A 21,259-nucleotide genomic window follows, 5' to 3' on the forward strand; every position below is an offset into this window, starting at 1 on the left:
GCCTGCAGTGCCTTCACTTGGGGCTGACTGCCTGGCAGCTTCTTCCGGGACTGTGTAAGCAGCTGCTTCTGCAGGCATTAGCATTCCATGGATTAACCAGGGCTGCATGGTGGAGAAGGAGCCTGAGGTCACCTGGGGTGGGGGGCTCACCTCAGAGGCAAAGAGGGAAGAATTTGGGGTTCATCTTAAGGTATTTTGACCATACCAGGAGAGGAAGAAGACACATCTCCTCTGCCCCCAGCCCGTGGGGCTCCACGGAGCTTTCCTGGGGAGGTGCCAGGAAACTTTTATGAATCCCCTGGCCCTGGTGAGTGGCCCCAGAAGGTGGATGACAGGTGACCAAAAAGCTCGTGGGGTTCTTCTTGGCATGGGGAGGATAGAACCCTGGAAAGAAGGGGTGATCACTTGAGGCTAACCATGGGTTGAACACTCTCAGTCAAGCCTCGGGCAGGTGTATAATTCAGGAACCACATCCTTTTAGCAGATACGGAAGTGGAGGCTAAGAGGGATCAGGTTATTTGCCCAAAGTCACACAGCTGGTAAGTGACTGAGTTTCAATCCCAGGTCTCTCAGACTCTAAGGTCGGCGCTCTTTCCGTTACCCCTGTTCCCTGGAGTTCTCAATCCTGATGCCACCCCTACCTTAAGCATTTTGCCATGGTACCCACATTCCAAGATGGCCCTCATTAATCCTCTTGGAATCCAGACCTGCGTAGTCCCCTCCCACATTGGATCAGGGATGGACTGTGTGACCCATAAAATACAGTGCAAGTAATGGCGTGTGACTTCCAAGGCTAGGTCATAGAAAGCACTGCACCTTCTGCCTTGGCCTCTTGGATTGCTCGCTCTGGGGAAAGCATCTACCATGTTAGGAAGGAACTCAAGCAGCCCTGCAGAGAGCCCACACGAGAGGAACTGACTTGCCAGCCGTATGAATGGACCACTTTAGAAGTAGACCCACCAGCCCCTATCAGGCCTTCAGATAACTTCAGCCCCAGCAAGATCTTGACTGCAACCTCCTGAGAAACCTTGAGTTGAATGCCCCAGCCACGCTGCCCCAGAGCACCAGACACTGTGAGAGATAACCAATGACTGTTGGAGGTTTAAGCACTATGTTTTGGAGTGATTTGTTACATGGCAATAGATAGCTAATAGATCTGCCCTCCCTGAGACACAGGGCACTCATGTTTTCATAGCCTCCTAGGCAGAGACACCAGGCCAAGGGCTGGACAGTTCTTGGCTTCTTCTAAGGTTTCTTCATCTCCATGTAGGAAAAGCCCTGGAGACACTGAAGCCAGAGAGCTTTTTTGTCCAGAGACTCTTTACTCTTCTTAGGGAAGGACAAGGACCCATCTCCCTCTGGATCTCTGCAAAATATCCCACCCACTGCCCCAGCTTTGGAGTGAGACAGGATGAAGATGAAGGAATCCCTCAGATCTCATCAGAAAAAGTGTCTCTTTCTCTCCCTAATGAAGATAAATCGCAGGATCTGAGGAGACACTAAATGGATACGAATGAACTGGCAGTGCAATCAGATGGAGGCGTTTTCTTGAGATCTACAGCTGATAAATTCCTGCCCCAGCTGACACCCAGCCTGCTGTCCCTGGAGAGGTCCCTGGAGACCCCGAGTGACACCTCTCTGTCAGGGAACTCTGGTGTCACCTTAAAGGGCCTCTCTTCCCTGGTCTCTCCCATGTCTAGCTGGAGTCCTAAGGGATGTTTTGGAAACACTATGTTGGCCACCACAATATCAAACTCAAGGGCTGCAGAATGGGCTGGCACTCAGACCCACACCCTGGCATGTTATTAAGTTTCCATAAACTCCACCAGGTGAAGAAGGCCCATGTCACTGTTTTGACTCCCTCTTGCTCTACAGTGGAGGGCAGAGGAAGACTTATTTTTAGGCTGGTGCATTTTGTTCTTATTTGCAAGGCTGCCTTAGAAAGAAACATCTGATTGGTTTATTGGCTTCTGATTGGTTGAGTGCCTTCTTTATCCCCTTCCTTTAGATATTGAAGTTTGTGTTTGTCATGTGATGGCTAGAGACCCTGCCTCTGCTTCCAAGAGGGGCACAGGCTATTTCTGGTTCTCAGGCTTTTCAGAACAAGGATCTGGGAGCTGTAAGGGTTTGGGGAATGGTTCTAACCAGCCTCAGAGACCCCATCTCCCTTTGTCTCCAAGCAATGAGAAAGCATTAGAAAGCTCATCCCACCCCCTTTCATACCTGTCCTAGTTGATCACATGCCACCTTTTTCCACAGGCAAGTTTCCTTGCCCCAGCGCCCTCCTGCTGCAGCTCGGTCCCCTGGTACCTGCGCACAGCATCTGTCTGCTTATTTACTTTCACTTTCTCTGCTTGCCTGGCTGCACCAACCAACATGTTGTTTATCCTTGCTCAGGCCTGTCCCTACGGCATCTCTGGATCATGCTTGTCTCGCCAGCCCTTTGACCTCAAGGAACACATCACGGCTGCCAGCGAATTTGCTCTTTGACAACATTTTCCATCACAGCACCTGTGTCTCTGCAACACTGAGGTCTTGGGCCCACTGCCCTGGAGGAGGCAAAGGGAGCTGCCAGTCATTTCTTCAAAGGTGTCTAGGGAAAGGCAGCCCCTTAGTCTTATCTGTTACCCGCTGTGGATCATTTATGCAAAGTCCTGCCCTGTGGCAGGGTCTCTGAGACTAGCAGGGCAGAGACCCCGGGGACGAGTGGTCCTATCTGGCATTATGAGCAGGAATGGAGTGGAATGAGCAGGGACCTGGCATCAGGGCAAACCCTGGCTTGGTTATTCCCAACTTTATTTATGTCTCTGCATCTCAATGTCATCCTCTGGAAAGTGGATTTTATCTACTGCACAGAGGAGTGAAGGAAGGCATGGAAACAGCTAGTGAATAGTGACTTTGTAGCAGAGTAGCAGTGGTGACAGCTGCCAAGTCAGAGCGGCCCCGCCCGCACTGAGAACCAGGGAATTGAAGAAGCCGCAACGTCCTCACCTTGCAAGCACTGCTCAAAAAGCAGCTCACCTGAGTCAGACGAGGAGCAATCGATAGAAACTTCTCTCTAGGTGGGGTTTGGTCTCTTAGGCCACACATAATCCCAAGACCTCGTGTTCCAACCCCTCATTTACCAGCAGACGGAATTGAGGGCAGCCACTGGCCCACGGTCACCCTGTCCCCCGGTGGAACCTCAAGTCTCTGACACCCCATTGCCACCTAGCCACAGGCTACAATGGCTCCCACTCACAGGCCACAGAGGCAGAGCCGCTCCTCAGGGACTCCGTCAGCAGGAGTGATGAGGGCTCTGTGGGCCGGCTCCCTGAGCCAGCCTGTCTCTCCAGACCACATTCTGGGGAATCCTCCAAGGCCCAAAGACTATTGCTCAAAGAGGGGTTGTTTAAGAAGAAATCATTCAGCCAGCCGTGGTGGTGCACACCTGTAGTCCCGGCTACTGAGCAGGCTGAGGTGGGAGGGTGGTTTGAACCCAGGAGATTGATGCTGCAGCGAGCCCTGATTATGCCACTGCACTCCAGCCTGGGCAACAGAGTGAGACCCTGTCTCTAAAACAAACAAACAAAATCAAAAACAAACCATTAGTATGTGGGAAGCCCCCGCAGAAGAAAGCCATTCCCGCCTGATACAGAACCATCTACAGTTCCTACTGGGAGCCTCTCTGTGACGTAAAATCTATCTCCTCCCATCAAAGGAGAGAGGAGGAATGGGTGGGAGGTCGTGGGCCATGGGGCCAATAGAGGTGACCCTGGGAGGAGGGGGAATGTGCCCCCACTGAGCTGCTCTGGGGGGAAGAGCCCAGAAGTTCTCAGGTGGTGAGCCTGAGGGTCCGAAACTCCATTCCTCAGGTTCCAGGAAGGTGGTGACTCTTCTCCTAAATATACAGAACCCAGCCCTCCTCCCCCACCGCAGTGCTGGATGTGCTAGCACCGGGCAGCTTTGATCTGAGCTCTTAGAGATGCCCAGGAATAGTCTCTTGCACATGAAGGAGACAGAAACTCTCAGCGGAAGCTGGGAATTGGACAGGGAGAGTGGAGAGGGAGATTGGCTGGGGCACGGGAAATGCTACTCCAGCCCCTGGTTTTGCCCCAGGGCAGGGAAGGAGGATAGAAGCAGCTCAGGGGCCCAAAGCTGGAGCACTTGGAACCAGACCACAGTTACTGAGGAACAGAAAGTGACCCTTGCCCCCACCCCCAGGCAGATTCCTAAGATTTGCCTAATGGTGATCCCGGCCTGGGTACAGTGCTTCCTATGCCCTGGCACCAGCCCTCTGTCCTGTTGTGTGTGCAGGACAAGCACTATGTCTTATTTTGCAAATAAGGAGACCAAAGCCCAAGCTGATTAAACAGCTAGCCCAAGGTCACCTAGACATACATGTGCGTGTGCACGCACACACATACACACACACACACACACACACACACACACAAAGAGAGAGAGAAAGAGAGAGAGACAGGATCATCCAGGCTAGAGTGCAGTGGCGTGATATCGGCTCACTGCAGCATTTTCCTGCTGGGCTCAAGTGATCCTCTGGCCTCAGCCTCCCAAGTAGCTGGGACCGCAGGTGCTCACCACCATGTCCAGTTGATTTTTTCTATTTTTTATAGAGACAGGTTCTCACTATGTTGCCCATGCTGGCCTCAAACACCTGGACTCAAGCAATCCTCCCACCTCAGCTTCCCAAAGTGTCTGGATGACAGGAGTAAGTGACTGTACTCAGCCTAATTTAATTTAATTTAATTTAATTTAATTTTTTAGAGATAGGGCCTCGCTTTATTGCCCAGGCTGGTCTCGAACCCCTGGCTTCAAGCAATTCTCATATTTCAGCTTCCAAAATTGTTGAGATTACAGGCATGAGCCACTGCGCCTGGCCTTCTATTTATTAGTTATATTTTCCTCTGACTCACAAGCAATTTGAGGAAGCTTGTATCAAAATGCTTTGAATTTATTCCTTCCATAGACATTTGGTGCTCTCTGTGTGCCTGGCATTGTCCTAGACTCCAAGGAGAATGAGGACAGACAGAATCTCTGCTTCTGGAGAGCTTGTGGTCTGGCATATTGTACTCTTGTGGTAAGTTCTGTGCAGGAAAGTGAGTAAGTAACAGTACTAGCGAGCAGGGGAACCTGGCCTCAGGAGGTGGCATCTAAGCAGGCATGAAGGCCTGAGGCAAACCTGGGTTTGGTGTGTTCAAACTACGAGGAGAAGTGCCCAGTGGCCCAGGAGGGTGTGCGAGGGGAGAACAGTGCAAGCTGAGAGAACAGGGCAGGGCCCACTCTGGAGAGCTCCGTGGTGAGCAGTTAGGGTGTATACTTAGTAGAATGGGAGGTCTGAGGGGGCAACTGGCAGGATCCCAGGACATTTTAGAAGGATACTTCCTGCTGCCTGGAGAATGGGCCATAGGGAAGCAAGAATGGAGACAGTTTGGACAACATGGCATACCTCATCTCTGCAAAAATACAACAATTTGACGGGTGTTGTGGTGCGTGCCTGTGGTCCCAGCAACTTGGGAGGCTGAGGCAGGAGGGTCATTTGAGCCCAGAAGGCAGAGTTACAGTAAGCTGAGATTGCACCTCTGCACTCCAGCCTGGGTTATAGAGAGAGACCCTATCTCAAAAAGAAAGAAAGAAAAAGAGAGAGAGAGAGCAAGGGAGGGAGGGGGAGAGAGAGAAAGAGAGAGAGAGGGAGGGAGGGAAGGAAGAATGAAGGTGGCTTCTGGCAGATAAGAGAGGATGGTGATTGAACTAGGGGGGATGGTATGGGAGCTGGAGAGAGAAACAAGAGGGCAGTCTCAGGGAGCTGCAGAGAAAGGGCAGGAGAAGAACATGAGGAGACCCTTCACACCAGCAGCCCCTGGACAGCTCCTCAAGGGTGAGGACGGAGGGTGGAGGAAACCCTGTTGGAGTTAAGCCATCCAATAGGGCCAGCTAACTTAGAGCACCCTTGTGAGTGCTCCTAGAGAGACCCAGGCTTTCAATCACCTGTTGCTGAGGAATAATAACTCACTTTTCCATTACAGGAAGGACAAGGAAGCATGGTATAAGGCAAGGATGACATGCACACAGCTCTTCCACACCCATACCCGTGGCAGACATCACCAATGAATCATGCCATTCCTTCTGGTGAGCCCAGACTCAGCTTCACTGCCTTTCCCAAAGTAGTCCTCCAGGCAGCCCTTCCCAATCACCTGGTGATGGCACAGGGTTAACCTATTCGTCATTCCCAGTGCACAGGAATGAGCACTGAGGCTGGAGCCCAAAAGACTCAGGTTTAGCTCTGCTTCTGCCATTTAGTTGCTGTGTGTCTGTGGACAATGTATTTAGCCTCTTTGAATTTCATTTTCCCATCTGTTAAAGTGAATCATTATTCCTATGTCACATGTTTGCCGTGAGGACTAAATGAGATAATATTCAAAAGCACTTAGCTCAGTTCTGGTATAGGTGGGCACCAATAAATGTTTAAAAAAATAGCCTCCCTTTTCCCCATCCACATTTATACCCCCAGATGTTCACAGACTAAACACTCCTACACGCTCTCTGACCGTGCCCATTCAGGCACACACTTATACACAAGTGCACACACTCACACAGTGCATAAGAGGATAAAAAACATTATCCTAACAGCTGGCAGTGGAATTGATCTTAGGGAGGGAAGTGTCTTTTGTTCAGGAAATTACCTTGATAAGCCTCTAAGGATATGGATTAGCAAAAGTCAAGGAAACAAAAAGATGGCTGAACTGCTCTGCATTAAAATTGAGACAAAATTTGGGGGCAGGGGAAAGAAAGAAAGCCCAGCAGAGTGGGTGCCGCAGAGAACCAAGGTGGAAGAGAGAAGCAGAGGACATTCTAAGGACGAGTGTGTCAACTATTCAACACGGAACTGCTTGCAGGTTTTGAGATATGAAACCTCTCTGTCTCAAAAAGAGACTGCATGATTCCATTTGTATAGAAATGTCTAGGAAACGCAAAGCAATTCATAGTGATCAGTGGTTGCCCAAGGTGAGGGGAGGAGGAAACTTCTGGGGACGGTGCCCTTGTTGACACGCACGCCTAACGCCAAGCACCTGCAGCCTCTCCTCTTTGCCTTGCACCCTAAAGTGAGGCCCTCCCACCTCTTGACTCAGGTTCACAGGAATGTGTGTCTATCTATATGTGTATATCTAAATAGACATCTAGATCTAGATGTCAAAACTTGGCAAATTGAACACTTGAAATATGGACAGTTTTTTAAATTATACCTTAATACACTGTTAAGATGTTTTAAAAAGTGGTTTATATCGATTCAATCCAAATATTTTTGTTCCTCATGCTTTTACATGTGCTATTTTTTAGCCACCTTTCAACAGATACCGACCCCACAAAACAGTTTCTTCTGTCCCACACCACACCTTCAGTCCAGTCTGACACTGATGTTAATGCCTTATGGGAATGGTGTTGGGGTAGAATGTGAAGGAGAGATTGAATCCTACATCTAAGTCAAAACTGCAGCTGTGGACCAGCATGCGGAAATGTATCCACAAGCTGAACAAATTCAGCACGAGCATGAGCTTGGAGCCAAGACCCTCATGAGAACTCACGCTCACTCTCCTCTCTGGAAATTCTTAGAAATCTCAGGATAAAACCTTGAATTTCCCTAGGATATCAAAAGGGAGTTCCAGCCAGCATCATAGGTCCCAGTTGACGCATGTGTTACGTACACAGACAGAAACACACCTGGGCACTCAAAACACACACGCCCAGCACCAAGCACCTGCAGCCATTCCTCACTGCACCCTAAAGCAAGGCCCTCCCACCTCTTGGGGCTGTGAGCCACATGTGTGGGGAGAGGACGTGGCTCTTGACAACTGTGTTTACTCTCTGAAGAAACTTTTCAGAAATGCAAAGATAGGGCAAAGATGGGAGGTCAGCCTCCTTGACAAACACATGTATGCCGAGATCTTTTCTCTTTTCTTTTTCTTTTTTTTTTTTTTTTTTTTTTGAGACAAAGCCTCGCTCTGTCACCCAGGCTGGAGTGCAGTGGCACCATCTCAGCTCACTGCAACCTCCGCCTCCCAGGTTCAAGCGATTCTCCTGCCTCAGCCTCCTGAGTAGCTGGGATTACAGGCGCCCACCACACACCTGGCTAATTTTTTGTGTGTTTTTAGTAGAGACAGGGCTTCACCATCTTGGTCGGGCTGGTCTTGAACTCCTGACCTTGTGATCCACCCACCTGGGTCCCCCAAAGTGCTGGGATTACAGGCTGAGCCACCGCACCCGGCCTTTCTCTTAGGATCATCGAGTCAGTCCATTCTAATCAACCTCATAACACACTTTGCAGCAATATTCCTTCAAGCCGGCCCAAAACTCATCAAAAAACATGAGGTCAGTTTGCTCCTGGCAACGCCTGGCATTGCTGCAGAAGTTCCTCAGCTCTGCAAGGTATTGTGCTCCAGGAGGCAAACATTGCCCAGCCCCTCACGCCTCTGCCTCTTCCATCCCCCGCCTCCCAACACCACTCCTTGGAGCACTACGCGGAAACCAAATCAGCTGCTCCTTCCGAGGGGATAATCAAAGTGCAGGTCTCTGGAGAGGACCAGCTCCGTGGAGCAAGTCTTTAATTTCAAGCTGACAAGGTTGGGAGCATGTGTCATGGGCTCTTCCATAGGCAAGACAGCCGGATGGCCAGGGAGCGCAGCTGGTGAGCAGGAGAAGGGGAGGGCAGAGGGGGAGGGCTGGATAGGAGCCACAGGCAGCTTCCCAGGTGGGCAAAGGGCCCTCTGTGCTATGGAGGTCTGTTTGCTCTCTGCAAATTTGAGCTGTAGGCATCTCCCAACATCACCCAGAGGGATGTCCACAGCTGCAGGTGTGGCCCTTGTCTGCCCAGAAGGCTCAGGAGCTGGAGGAAACCCTGAAGGGCAAGCCTCTGGCCCAGGGTCACACATGTCTCTGAGAAGAGAGGTGGGGCCCTGAATACAGACCTGGGTGGAGCTTCAGGGCTCCTCAGGCTCCTGAGCCCAAATGGCAGGGCTGCCTTTGGAGCAAGGCCTCACTGAGATGAAGAAACCAAGACTGCAGAAAAATGTCAAGTGCTCAGAAGCAGGTGTTGCTGGGGCTCTTGTCATCATCCCGTCATCAAGTGACAACAGGCCCAGAGAGGGTAGGAATTATGATCCAGGTCATAAAGCAAGGCCATGAAGAAACCGAGGGTAAAATATATTCTATTTGACATTCACGAATAATACATCCCAAGACCTTGGTGAGGCCTCCATTTCCCAAATAAAAAATTGAACTGGTTGGACACCATTGCCCCACTGGGCTGCAGCAGCTGGGCAGCCCCTGGCCAGCTCAGACACCCTGCACACACTGCTCAGTGGTTCAAATCTAGCCTCCGCAGAGGGGCAGATTTATTACTGCATGGGCCTTCAGTGCACTACCAAAAAGCTGAACTCGCAAATAGCGCCCCAGCAAACCAGCCATCTTTCCTATAGCCCTGGATCAGTGACCCAACCATTGGCTCCTGCCATGCTGCATTGGGCTGGGGATCAGGAGGGTCCCTGTGGGCAGGTGAGTAAAATCAGGAGGGAGAGGCAGCCACCTGGGAGCACAGCCCCAACTCTGAGTCCAGAAATGTGCTGCCTCCCTTCCCCTCACCTCATCCACCAATGCTGGGCCTGAGCTTCGTGCATCAGAACCAACAACTTGGATGCCATCCCTTTGGGAAGCCTTCCCCCTTTTCCAGGTTCACAGATGTACTGTGTTCCCATTGCATGTCATTTGGGCTCCTTGTACTTCTAGGATCTAAGCACCTGGCACAGTGTCTGGCCTTGGCAAGTGCTCAGGATTTGCTGACTAAATAAAACTAAACATGTATGTGAATCGGGCTCCCTGCACCCTGGCCCCTCTCTGAGCCTCGATTTCCTGCTGCAGAGGGTGGTTGGAGGCAGGGGTGTTATTTGCTATCACAAGGAATCAGTGCTGGCCAGCGGGTGGGGATCTAGTAGACAGCTAAGGACTGAATGGTTTCCCTCTCAAAATCCATCTGTTGAAGCCCTAACCTCCAATGTGACGGTATTCACCTTTGGGAGGTGATTAGGTTTAGATAAGGTCATGAGGGTGGGGCCCTCATGATGGGATTAGTGCCCTTGTAAGAAGAGACCAGAGAGCTTGCTCATGTTCTGTTTCTGCCATGAAAAGATGGCCATCTGTATGCCAAGAGGTGGCCCCTCACCAGGAACTGAATCATCCTGCACTTTGATCTTGGACTGCTTGACCGCCAGAACTGTGAGAAATAAATGTTTGTTGTTTAAGCCACCTGGTATGGGGTATTTTGCTACAGCAGCCTGGGCTTACCGCTGTAAGACACAGTGGTAACTTCACCCTGACATATCCTAAAGCCATATTACCAGAGTCTTCGCCTTGTCTGTGAACAGAACTGTGACTACTGAGGCGAAAATGCACTGGGTGGGTGCCCAAAACCTGGGTTCAAGAGCCAATCCTGCTGTTTATTAGCTCCATGACCTCAGGCAAGGGATGAAATCAGACTGCACCAGAGATGACATCCACAAGACCTCAGTTTCCCCATCTTTTGCTCAGGGATACTGTGAGTGAGGCTCCCATGGGACCATGTGCAGGTATGTGCCTGGAAAGCAGAATGCACTGTGGGAATGTGCGAGAAGCTGAGGTCCAGCCGGCTTCACAGCAGACCTGTTGGAGGAGGCTCCTCAGGCTGGCAGTGTAGAGCTCCAAGCCCTGGAGCAGTTTTCTCTCTACCATTCCCCACCCACCCACATTCCTCGGACCTAAGAATCCACCCACTGTCTATAGCAAGTTTGGGCCTGTCCACTTGCTTTGTTAGACACCTCTGGGAAGCGTGTCTTGTTTCTGGGCTCCGCCAGAAACCTCTAGAAGGCATGTTTGGGTCCATCTTTGTGTCCTCTGGAGTCAATTTGACTTGATCACCCTCTGCTCTCTGAAGTGACCCAGCCATGCCCCATTTGGAGAAGGGGGGTTCTCTTTGCTGCAGGAATCCCCACCAAAGCCTGCCCTTGGCATTTGGTATTGCTAACGGCAAACAGCCCTGTCTTCCCAGGATGGTGGGATCAATAGGGGATGGCCTGGAGCAGGTCCTCAGTGGCCTTTCCAGGCCTGGCACACTCTGCTGCCACCTGTGCCCACAGGCCCGCACCACCCTGCCTTCACCAGCCATGCCGCACTGCGGGATGCTCCTCCCTAGGTCCTGACTGATGGAAGAAGATGTGACCCCCAATGCCTAAGGACACGGGGCTGCTGGAGGCTGCATGGGCCCCCCAACCCAGGAACCCAGCTGCCCCCTTCCTGTGCCCAAGCATCCCAGTCCCCAGGGAATCAAGGCAGGGGTGTGAGCTGGACGCTCCTGCCTCTTGCCTTCTTCCCTGGTCTTCAATATTCATGAGCACTCCTAGCAGGGGAGCTAAAAATGTTCTGTTCCTAAATCTAACTGCTTTATGGAAGCCTAATTAAATTCTTTGGTGGAAGGGGGGAAAAGTGACCTTCAAAACTGCCAAAGCTATTCGGAATGGTGTGTCCCAGAAACCTTTCCCCTTCTCTCCCCTCCTGCTGTGGGTGGCCTTTGCTCTGGTGATAAAATTCTCCACCTCCCCCTCAGGCTAAGGGCCCAGGGGGTTCCCTGGGGGTGGTAAATGTGCCTGATGACAGGATTGCCTCCTATGGAAGAAACACAGCCAGGCAATGATCCCGACTGCTCAGGGGACCAGGCAAGCTCAGCCCTTGCTGGAAACTTGGGTCTCAGCCAGTGTATAGGGTTGGAGGGAAGAGAAATGGCAGTGGGGGATGGGGTTGGCTCTGGTGGAGAGAGAATAACAGTGCCCCTTTCCTCCTGGGCAGGTGCTTCTGCAGTACGGTGCCCTGAGAATTTCAGGCTTCCTCCTTCCCCAGGCCACCCTGTCCATGCATCCTGGCAAGACCCAAACAGGGGCCCAGGATAGAGAATAGCCCTTTGCAAACCCCTACCTGGGAGCCTGGAATTGGAGCTCACGCCCAGTTGCTTCTCCTATTCACTGGGGATAAGCAATCATTTCCCCAGAGGTCGATGAAGAAACCTGCCCCTTTTTGAGAGCTGCCAACTAGTGGGGGTGAAGGGGTCTGAATCTCCCACCCTCTTCCCTGTGACTTAGCTTCCCGAGAAGGTGGAAGAGATGAGAAGGGGGTGAGGACATGAGCTGCACAGCCCCTCACCTGCGCGGTTAGAATTCACCTAGACACAGGCGCGTTCCAGCAGGCTCAGTCAGGGACCCCACAGACCCTCCTCCATGAGAAGTAGGTGGCTGGCTAGAATCCCCCCAGGCAGGGGGTGGGAAGACACCGAGAGGTTTAGATCTCCACAGCACAGCAGCATGGATGCCTGGCACTCCTAGAACCTCAGTGACTATGTGGATGTAAAGGCTCATGCCTGCCTGATAGTTGAGGACAGGGTGGGGCAGGGGCAGGGGGTGGAGGGGCAGGGGGTCTGAGTGACCAGATGCTTTCTCTTCCATTTTAGGAGGAGGTCATTTTTATCCACTCCAAAGCTGCCTTCTGATTGGTCACCCATGAGTCATTCTCAGGCAGTCACAGCCCAGTGTGATGACTGGTTGCCAGTGACACCTGGCTCTCCACGGGCCTGCTCATTCTGGGATGCATATTCTTCAAAATCACTTTCTAGGTCATTTTGAGGCCCTCAGAACAGACCCTGCTTGGTGCGTGCCACTTCTGTGTGAGCACACCCAATTCTAGTCCACGCTCAGGCAGACTCGAGAAAGCAGTTCGCCAGGCAGTCTGCAGAGATCAAGGCTGCCGTCTGCTAGGACAGCCAGGAAAGATGCTGCACCCTCCCCTCCTGGCCTCACCTGATCTATGGCCTCTTCCCACTCATTGCTGACTCCTACCCGGGCTGCCCTTTCCCCCTCCTCCTCCCCAAATCCTGCCTGCTGCTGTGTCCAGCTTCATGAAGGAGAATTTCCCAGGCCAGGCCAGCTGGCAGTGATCGCCCCTCCCCCCTGCCTGGACTCTCAGGCTGAGCAGCTCACTCACTTCACCTCTGAGCCCCTCACACCCAAGCCCATCCTAAACTCCCCAACCAGACTTTAACCCCTAGGGGCCAATATTCATGCTCTAAATGCCTTTGGGAGCTGCCAGTGTGCCTTTAGAAGGCTCAAGTGCTTCATGAATGAGTGAATGAATGAAAGTGGATGAATAAATGAGGAAATCCACTCATTTAAGAAATACTTCCTAAGTACTGTATGCCAGGCATGGGCTGGGTGATGAGGACTCAGAGGATTCCAACAGACCTGCCCCTGTCCTCAGGGCCCCTCATCATGCTGGGACAAGTGAGTAACTAAAGAAGGGTGAGGGAACAGGGAAGATGAGAATGAGCAGGGACCAGACAGTGCTCGAATGCACAGGCCTTTGGGGACCCCAACAGTGTCCCCCTGGCTGAGGGGGTTCAGGCCTTGTCTAGACCACCCCCAGCCCTGCTCTCCCCTCTCCTGGCTCCCCTGGAGCTGGCTTTCACCAAGGTGTGTTCACACCCCTGCCTCTGCCTTCTCCACCAACCCCCACATCTATTTTGGTGTCTGCACTAGGCCAGCTGATGCCTCCCCCTGCTCCCAGCTCCTTCCTCTCCCATTCTGCCTTCAGAGGCCTTGAATCAAATGGAAACGCCCAGTGCAGCCCTGTCACCGCCATCTTGGGCTGAGAGCCAGCCTGCTCAGGCCTGCACACAGGGGGCCAGCAAGCCCCCATCAGTGGCCCAGCAAGGGGACCTGAGCTGGCTGCCAACCATCCTAAACTCCCCAGTCACCCCTCAAGCCAGGGCATGGAGAGGGGGACCTGGAGCAGAAGGAATCAGGCCATGTGCCCCCATCAGTGGGACCAAAGGCCCTGGCAGCCTTCAGAGGACTCCGTCAAATGCCCTTGGAGATGGCCCAGCAAATACACAAATGTTAAAGCATGTTATTCAGAAGAATAACAGTCAATCCTGCTGTGGTGTGCGAGCTAAGGCAAAGTAGCAAATACTTTTTATTAAGATACATTTAATATTGGAACAGAATTGAGTTTGACAGACCTAGGCTTGTCCTACCATTGCTGCCATAGCTTCATTTAATCTCTTTAGTCCCTTATTCCTGCAACTTTAGGCTTGGCCCTTCCAGCTTCCCTTTAACATGGCATGTGTGACTCTGTGTGTGTGTGTGTGTGTGTGTGTGTGTGTGTGTGTGTGTGTGTGTGTGTGTGTGGAGGATGGAGGGATAGGGAACTAGTGTTTCAATTTTTATGCAAATGTTTCTGATCTAATTGTGTGGCTTTGAACCATGAGAAAAGAATATAGGATTTGGAGTTGACCTAGGCTGATATCTCAATTCTGCCCCATATGAATGCTGTGAGCTTAGACAAGTTCATCTCTGCACCTTCACTTCCATCCATAAGTGTCATAACCTAGCGGATGATGTGGTCAGCCATGCAGATGCCTTCTCAGGTGCCTCCTGCAGCTGCTTGGCACTGCCTGCTGCTGGCTCGCAGCGGAACCCTCTGCAGGAAGGCCTTGGCAGAAAGAAGCTGCCCTCCCCAGCAGTAGGCATCCTCCCTCAGGGTAGGCACCCAAAAGCAGCCTGTGCCAGAAGACTGGTCCATGTGAGACACAGAGGCTTGGCTCTGCTGCCTCTGTTTGACTGAAAGACTATCCCAGCCTCAGCGCTGGGATGGGATAAGGCCTTTAACTATGCTTAATTACAATACAGCTCTAAACACAGTTCACCTGCTTCCTCTGTCCAATCTTGCATCCCTCGCTCCCGTACAGATATTGTTCTCTGGGAGGGCTCCCCAGAAATCTTCCTGCCCACAACACTCTGTCTCAGAGTCTGTTTCCTGGGGGGACCCGACCTCAGAAAGTAGCCAGGCTGTAGTCAGTGAAACATGATAAGTTGCATATAAGGGCTTAGCGCAGCACCTGACTCACAGGAGAACTCAATTGATGACGGCTGCTGGGATTCTCCTTGGAGGTCACTGTTTCCGAGCCCTGATGTACATTGAAATCAGCTGTGAAGCTTTTCTTAAAAGGCCATTTTTTTTCCCGAGAGATTCTGATTCAGTAGGGCTGAGATCAGACCCAGTGTTCTGTATTTTAGAAACTCCACAGGGGTTTCTGATGGACAGCCAGGGCTACAGCCAATGACCTGGGTCATTTTTCTATACCAACATCACCCCTGTAATTTATAGGCAAGATCCACAAACCCATGCAGGGCAAAGTGACCTGTTCAAGGGCAGACAGGTACTTAGTTGCCCAGAGAGGGTTCAACTCATTAATCCTGATTCTCTCAGGGTCAATGCTTGGGTTGTGTGTGTGGTGGGGGGTGCTATAAAGCCCCTGATCCCAACTCTCTCCAACATAAGCACAGGCAGCTGCATTTATTAAGCAGATCCCAGAACATTTGGCCTAACCAGCAATACAAGCAGTATGTGATCAACCGTTGCTTTCACTAGTACAGGCTGTGAGCTCCCAGAGGAGGAGTCCTCATTGTGGCTGTGGTGGTCAGGGAGGTCTTCAAGGAGGAGATGAGCCCTGAACCAGATTTTAGAGAATAGTGAGGCTTCAAATAGGGAGCAAGCAGTAAGGGTGCCAGACCCCAGGACTGGTCAACTCATTCTGTGTTCAGTCCGTTTCTAAGGAAACTAATCCTGATCTGTATTCTCATCATCCTTCTGGCAAGACCGGGGATTTCAGGAGCACTCAGACTCATAGACCAGTGGGCAATGATTTCCCAGGTTTTACGAGAACATATTTTGTTCTAAAGATTAAAACTTAGGTAAGGGTTTGCTTGAAGTTTGATTAACCTGCACTTCATTAGCCCCATTTCTCTTAAGCACTGGAGTTGCACAGCCGTGTGGTCACATGGTGTGGTGGAGGTGAGCTCAGGCTCTACCACTTATAAGCTGTGTGACCTTGGTCAAGTTACTTAACTTCTCTGAGCCTCTATTTGTTCAACCTTAAAATGGAAACAGTGATACTTACCTTCTTTCCTCTGGATTGTTAAGAGGATCAAATGGGGTCATGATCTCAAAAAAAAAAAAAAAAGCACTTCTGTAAATGATAAAGCACACTACGAGTGAGAGCTGCTACTATTTTCCACATTTCTCTTTCTAAACTCGGGATGCAGAAGCCCAGGGAGGTTTCTGCCATTGCTCAGCACCCTACAGTAAGCTGTATGGGGAGCAGAGGCAAGACCAAAGTCCCCCAAATCCTACTCTAATGCTTTTTCCAATACAGCAGCATATCTATTCCTCAAATCTTTCTTCTCTCTCTAATTTCTTAGGCACTACAGGGAATTGTGCATTCTCACCTTGCCCTAAATTTGTAGTCTTTGATGGCTCATAATCTTTTGATCCCTTCTGCAGCAGCCTGCTAGCCTGTGCCCTTCCCGCCTCCGTATCATCTCAAGGGGCTTTCTGTCTATACTCTCTTTACTTTGGACATCCTAAATTCAGCCTGGAACCAGCCCCCACCCAGATGATGATAACCCCCTCCTCCGTGGGACTCTTTCCTCTCATTTATAACACTGGTGCAATGTTACCTTCTGATTCATTCACAGCAAGGAACTTGGGAAACAGAGTCAAAAAGTAGTCTGTAAAAGGGCCCTTGAGGGCTCAGCACCAGCCCTTGCTGGGCGGCATGATGAGGCCACAATGCAGCGGGGCAAGGCGTCTCCTGGAAGCTGGGGCTGGAGGCCTGTACTCTGATCCCCAACCTCTGCTATTCCTCTGTCCCGATATCTCTGCCTGATCAACTAAATCCTCAGCTGCAGAAACCTCCTGCTGCTCTGTGCCAGCCTCTGGGTCTCTGGTGCCAAACCCTTGGCAGCCCCTTCGCTCCCCACTCCATTCTTCCCACCAGCCCTGCACCCCCTCTCCCCACAGAGACCCCTCCAAGTCCAAGGCCCAGCTCAGGCTCTCTATTCCAGGAGACAGGTCATGTCCACCACCCCGGGGTGCAGTGCGAGCCAAACTAATCAATGGCAGAGTGGTAGATTAAGGGGCCTGGCTCAAAGCCATCCATCACTGTCATTTACCCGGGCCTGTCAGCCTGCAAATGGAAAAGGAGATGATGTGAAACAACCCATCTGCAGGTTTTTAACGCTCTTTACAAATTGCCGTGGTGAATAACTTGTTGCCTGTATTTATCCCTTTTCAAATTGTCTCTTAGCTACAGTCATTCGTCTTCATTCTACACCCTGATGGTGCGTGCACCGCCAGTTGGGCAACCTCATTATTTCCCTGCTGCTGCTGCCTGGAGGAGGCAGGGGAGGAAGAAGGAGAAGGAGAAGGAATGGAGGAGAGAGAAAGATGAGAAAGAAGGTAGAGGGAGAGAGAAAGAAAGAAAGGGAGTGAGGTGGGGGTGGGAGGGTGGTGGGAGAGGAGAGACTCCTGCAGTGGAACCAGCTTGGGCAAGAACCTCCTCAGCTAGGGTTCTTCCCGGAGGTCCCCACTTCCCTGAGCTCATGGTGAGAGAAAAACCTATCCCCTCTGCCAGGAAGTTTGTGAGCAGGGACTATCCTCCCCAGAGGGTACCAGATCAGTGGTCAGAATTTCCAGTCCCAGGTCATCGGCTGTGGTCCTTCATCATTCCCACCTCTAAGGAAGAAAGCCTACCTGCCAGGCCAGTTGTAAAGCTTCACCATGCAAAGCCATCTTTCATGTGTCCCCTTCCTCTTCCCACATGCCATGACGTGCTACTTCTAGCTCTCCAATGAGACCCTTCCCTGTGCTTTGGTTTCCACTGCCCTAGGTCTGGCTGACATTCCTTCCTCCTCAGTTTGGGGCTGTAGCCTCCTGCAATGGATGGAATGTTTATTTCCCCCCACAAAATCCATATGATGGCATCCTTACCCCCAAGGTGATGGTATTTGGTATTACGAGGTGCGGGTGATTAGGTTATGAGGGTGGAGGCCACATAGATGGGATTAGTGCTCTTATAAAAGAGACCTCAGAGCTCCCTTGCCCCTTCCAGCATGTGAGGACACATAAGTCCACTGTCCATGAACCAGGAAGTGGGCAAGTGTCAGACCCTGAATCTGCTGGCACTTTGATCTTGGACTTCCCAGCCTCCAGGTCCATGAGAAATAAATTGTTGTTTATAAGCTGCCCAGCCCAAATGGACTAGGACACCTCCTAACTGGTCAGTCTCTCTGCCAGCCCACCTCCTCACTCTCCAGAACAAATGGAAAACTTCTCATAAAGGCCACGTTATTTCTTCACTCTGCCGGTGTCTTCCAGTGATCCATGAGCCTCCTGTATTAGAATCACCTGGCCACCCTGCCCCAGGACTACTGAGGCTGTGAGGCAGGGGCTGCATGTTACATGTTTCCTAGCTGGTTAGTGTGCACTGCAAAGGTTGAGGGCCACACCCCAGAAATTTGTTTTGACACACAAGAAACTGGAGACACAGAAAGATGCAATAATTTTCCCAAGGTCACACAGCTAATTGGCAGCTGAACAGGAACCAGTAAACAGGCCTCTTTTCCTACAATCAAGTGCTCTTCCTCCTATAAACAGTTAGATCCTTCTATGAATAACAGTCGTTTGTTTATCCAACTCTGACTCAAACAGAAGCTCCTTGAGGCCAGGGTCCCATGCACCACCGTACCCCTCCATCCACCTCCAGGCTCAGCACAGGGTTTATTGGTTTACTTTTGGTAAGACAGAAAAGTGTAGAACAGGATGCATCAGGCCAAGACCACATTGAATTCTTCCTCCAGGGCTCTTGCAGGGCTCAGAGCCTCCCACTTCTTGTTGGGGTACTATGGATGGAACCAAAATCCACCTGGCTTTCAAGTGCTGAGTTTCTAACACGGCATCTGATATTTCCACTCAGTCTTCCAGGGCAGACCATTAAACATTTGAAAACAGCTGTCAGGATCCATTTCCGTGTTCTCTCTTCCAGTTTAAAGTCCCAAGCTCCCTCAACCACTCCTTGTCTGGCATGGCAGCAAGACCCTGGGGCATCCCAGGCCCCCTCCTCCAAATGTCATCCCATTCGTCAATGTCCTTGCTCAATTGTGACTCCCAGAATGAAATGCAAGTCTCCAGATGTGGTCTGACCACTGCCAAGCTCAGAGGGCCACACCATTATCTCCCCTCTTCTGAGCTCTGTGCTTCGATTAATATAGTCCAAGATTGCATTGCTTTCCTGGCAGCCTCACCCCACTGTTGGCTCACATTGCTCTTGGTCTGCTAATCCATCTAACTCTATTACTGTCTAATCCACAATTCTCCATCTCGTCCCTGAGGATTACATCAAAGTCCTTACAAAATGCCTTGCTGAAATCCAGATATGCCATGTTCGTGGTGCCCTGCACGTCTACCCGTCTAGAAAACCCAGCAGCCGGAGAAAGGAGTTTATTGTGGCGGGACTTCCACTTGGTGAACCCAAGATGCTTCCTAGTGATTGCTCCTTTTCTTCCTACTGGTTCATGAACCATCCACTCAATAATCTTTCTTTTTTCTTTTTTTTTATTATACTTTAAATTCTAGGGTACATGTGCACAACGTGCAGGCTCGTTACGTAAGTATACATGTGCCATGCTGGCCGGCTGCACCCATCAACCCATCATTTACATTAGGTATTTCTCCCAATACTATCCCTCCCCACACCCCGCATCCCACGATAGGCCCCAGTGTGTGATGTTCCCCACCCTGTGACCAAGTGTTCTCATTGTTCAATTCCCACCTATGAATGAGAACATGTGGTGTTTGGTTTTCTGTCCTTCTGAGAGTTTGCTCAGAATGATGGTTTCCAGCTTCTTTAAAGTTCATATGGAACCAAAAAGGCCCACATTGCCAAGTCAATCCTAAGCAAAAAGAACAAAGCTGGAGGCATCACACTACCTGACTTCAAACTATACTACAAGGCTACAGTAACCAAAACAGCATGGTACTGGTACCCAAACAGAGATATAGACCAATGGAACAGAACAGAGGCCTCAGAAATAACACCACACATCTACAACTATCTGATCTTTGACAAACCTGACAAAAACAAGAAATGGGGAAAGGATTCCCTATTTAATAAATGGTGCTGGGAAAACAGGCTATTCATATGTGGAAAGCTGAGACTGGATCCCTTCCTTACACCTTATACAAAAATTAATTCAAGATGGATTAAAGACTTAAATGTTAGAAATAATCTTTCTTTAGTGCCCTCTACAGAGCTCTTCTCACCCAAGGTGCTTGCTAAGTGTCTGGACTGAGCAACGATGACAGGCAGCCTGATTGATCATGCCGGTTGTGAGGTTTATGCTGGTCAACAGGGGCTGCCCGGGGAAAAGCAGAGAGGGGAGTAAGTCCAAAAACCACAAACTCAGAAATGCCCATGGAGGTTGTAAATAGCTTGATAGAGGGACGATGAGTCTCTGGGTTAGAAAATTTATTAGTAATGCCGAATGTATTTCACTCTCCTTGCATGATGTTTGATTCAAAGAAAATATGAAAACATTACTGGAATCCCAATTCTGCCAAACCATTTCCTTTCTCCTATAATTAGGTACTCTGAATTTTAGTATCATTTTGTGTGTGTGTTTGTTTCTTCTGATTTCCACAGACTATTTTTAGACCAATCATGACTCATTTTTTGAAAGGCGTTAGGAAAAAATAAGTATTTTTCCCCTGCAATCAAATGTTCCTGTCCTCTGGGTGACACACATTTAGGTAAGTCATAGCTGTGTGACAGACATGGGGGCCTGGGGCAGGGGGAGGAAAGCCCACAGGAGAAAGTCTCCTGATCTGGGGGGAGGACACAATGAGGGGAGGATCTACACAGGAACCTTCAGCCCCCAGCCAGACCCACTGATTGATCCCACCCTGTCCTCCAAAGAGGGAGATAGATCCAGGATCCAGGAAGGCCCAGCCACAGGAAGTGCAGGTTGCACCAGGACGATGCCAGAAAGGCATCCCAGCCTTGAAGAGCTGCCCCTGGGAGAGCCATCAGGCTCATTATTCTTCAGGCAGAAGCAGGAGGGACATGAACAAGTAAGTACAACTAGCTCAGAAAAAGAAAGAGCTAACGATGAGATATTCAACTGTGGGATGAGCTACTGGACAAAGTAGTGAGCTCCCCAACTCTGGGAGTGTTCGAACTAAGCTGGTTCTTTCCAAACCTTGATGTCCAAGGCCCTTTCCAACGGTGACTATATGGTATCTGCGAGGGAGGCTGCTGGAAGAATTCCTGCTATAAAAGAGAAACTAAGTCACAATG

The sequence above is a fragment of the Nomascus leucogenys genome, chromosome 15, assembly GCF_006542625.1.
Source record: "Nomascus leucogenys isolate Asia chromosome 15, Asia_NLE_v1, whole genome shotgun sequence".
Taxonomy (NCBI): domain Eukaryota; kingdom Metazoa; phylum Chordata; class Mammalia; order Primates; family Hylobatidae; genus Nomascus; species Nomascus leucogenys.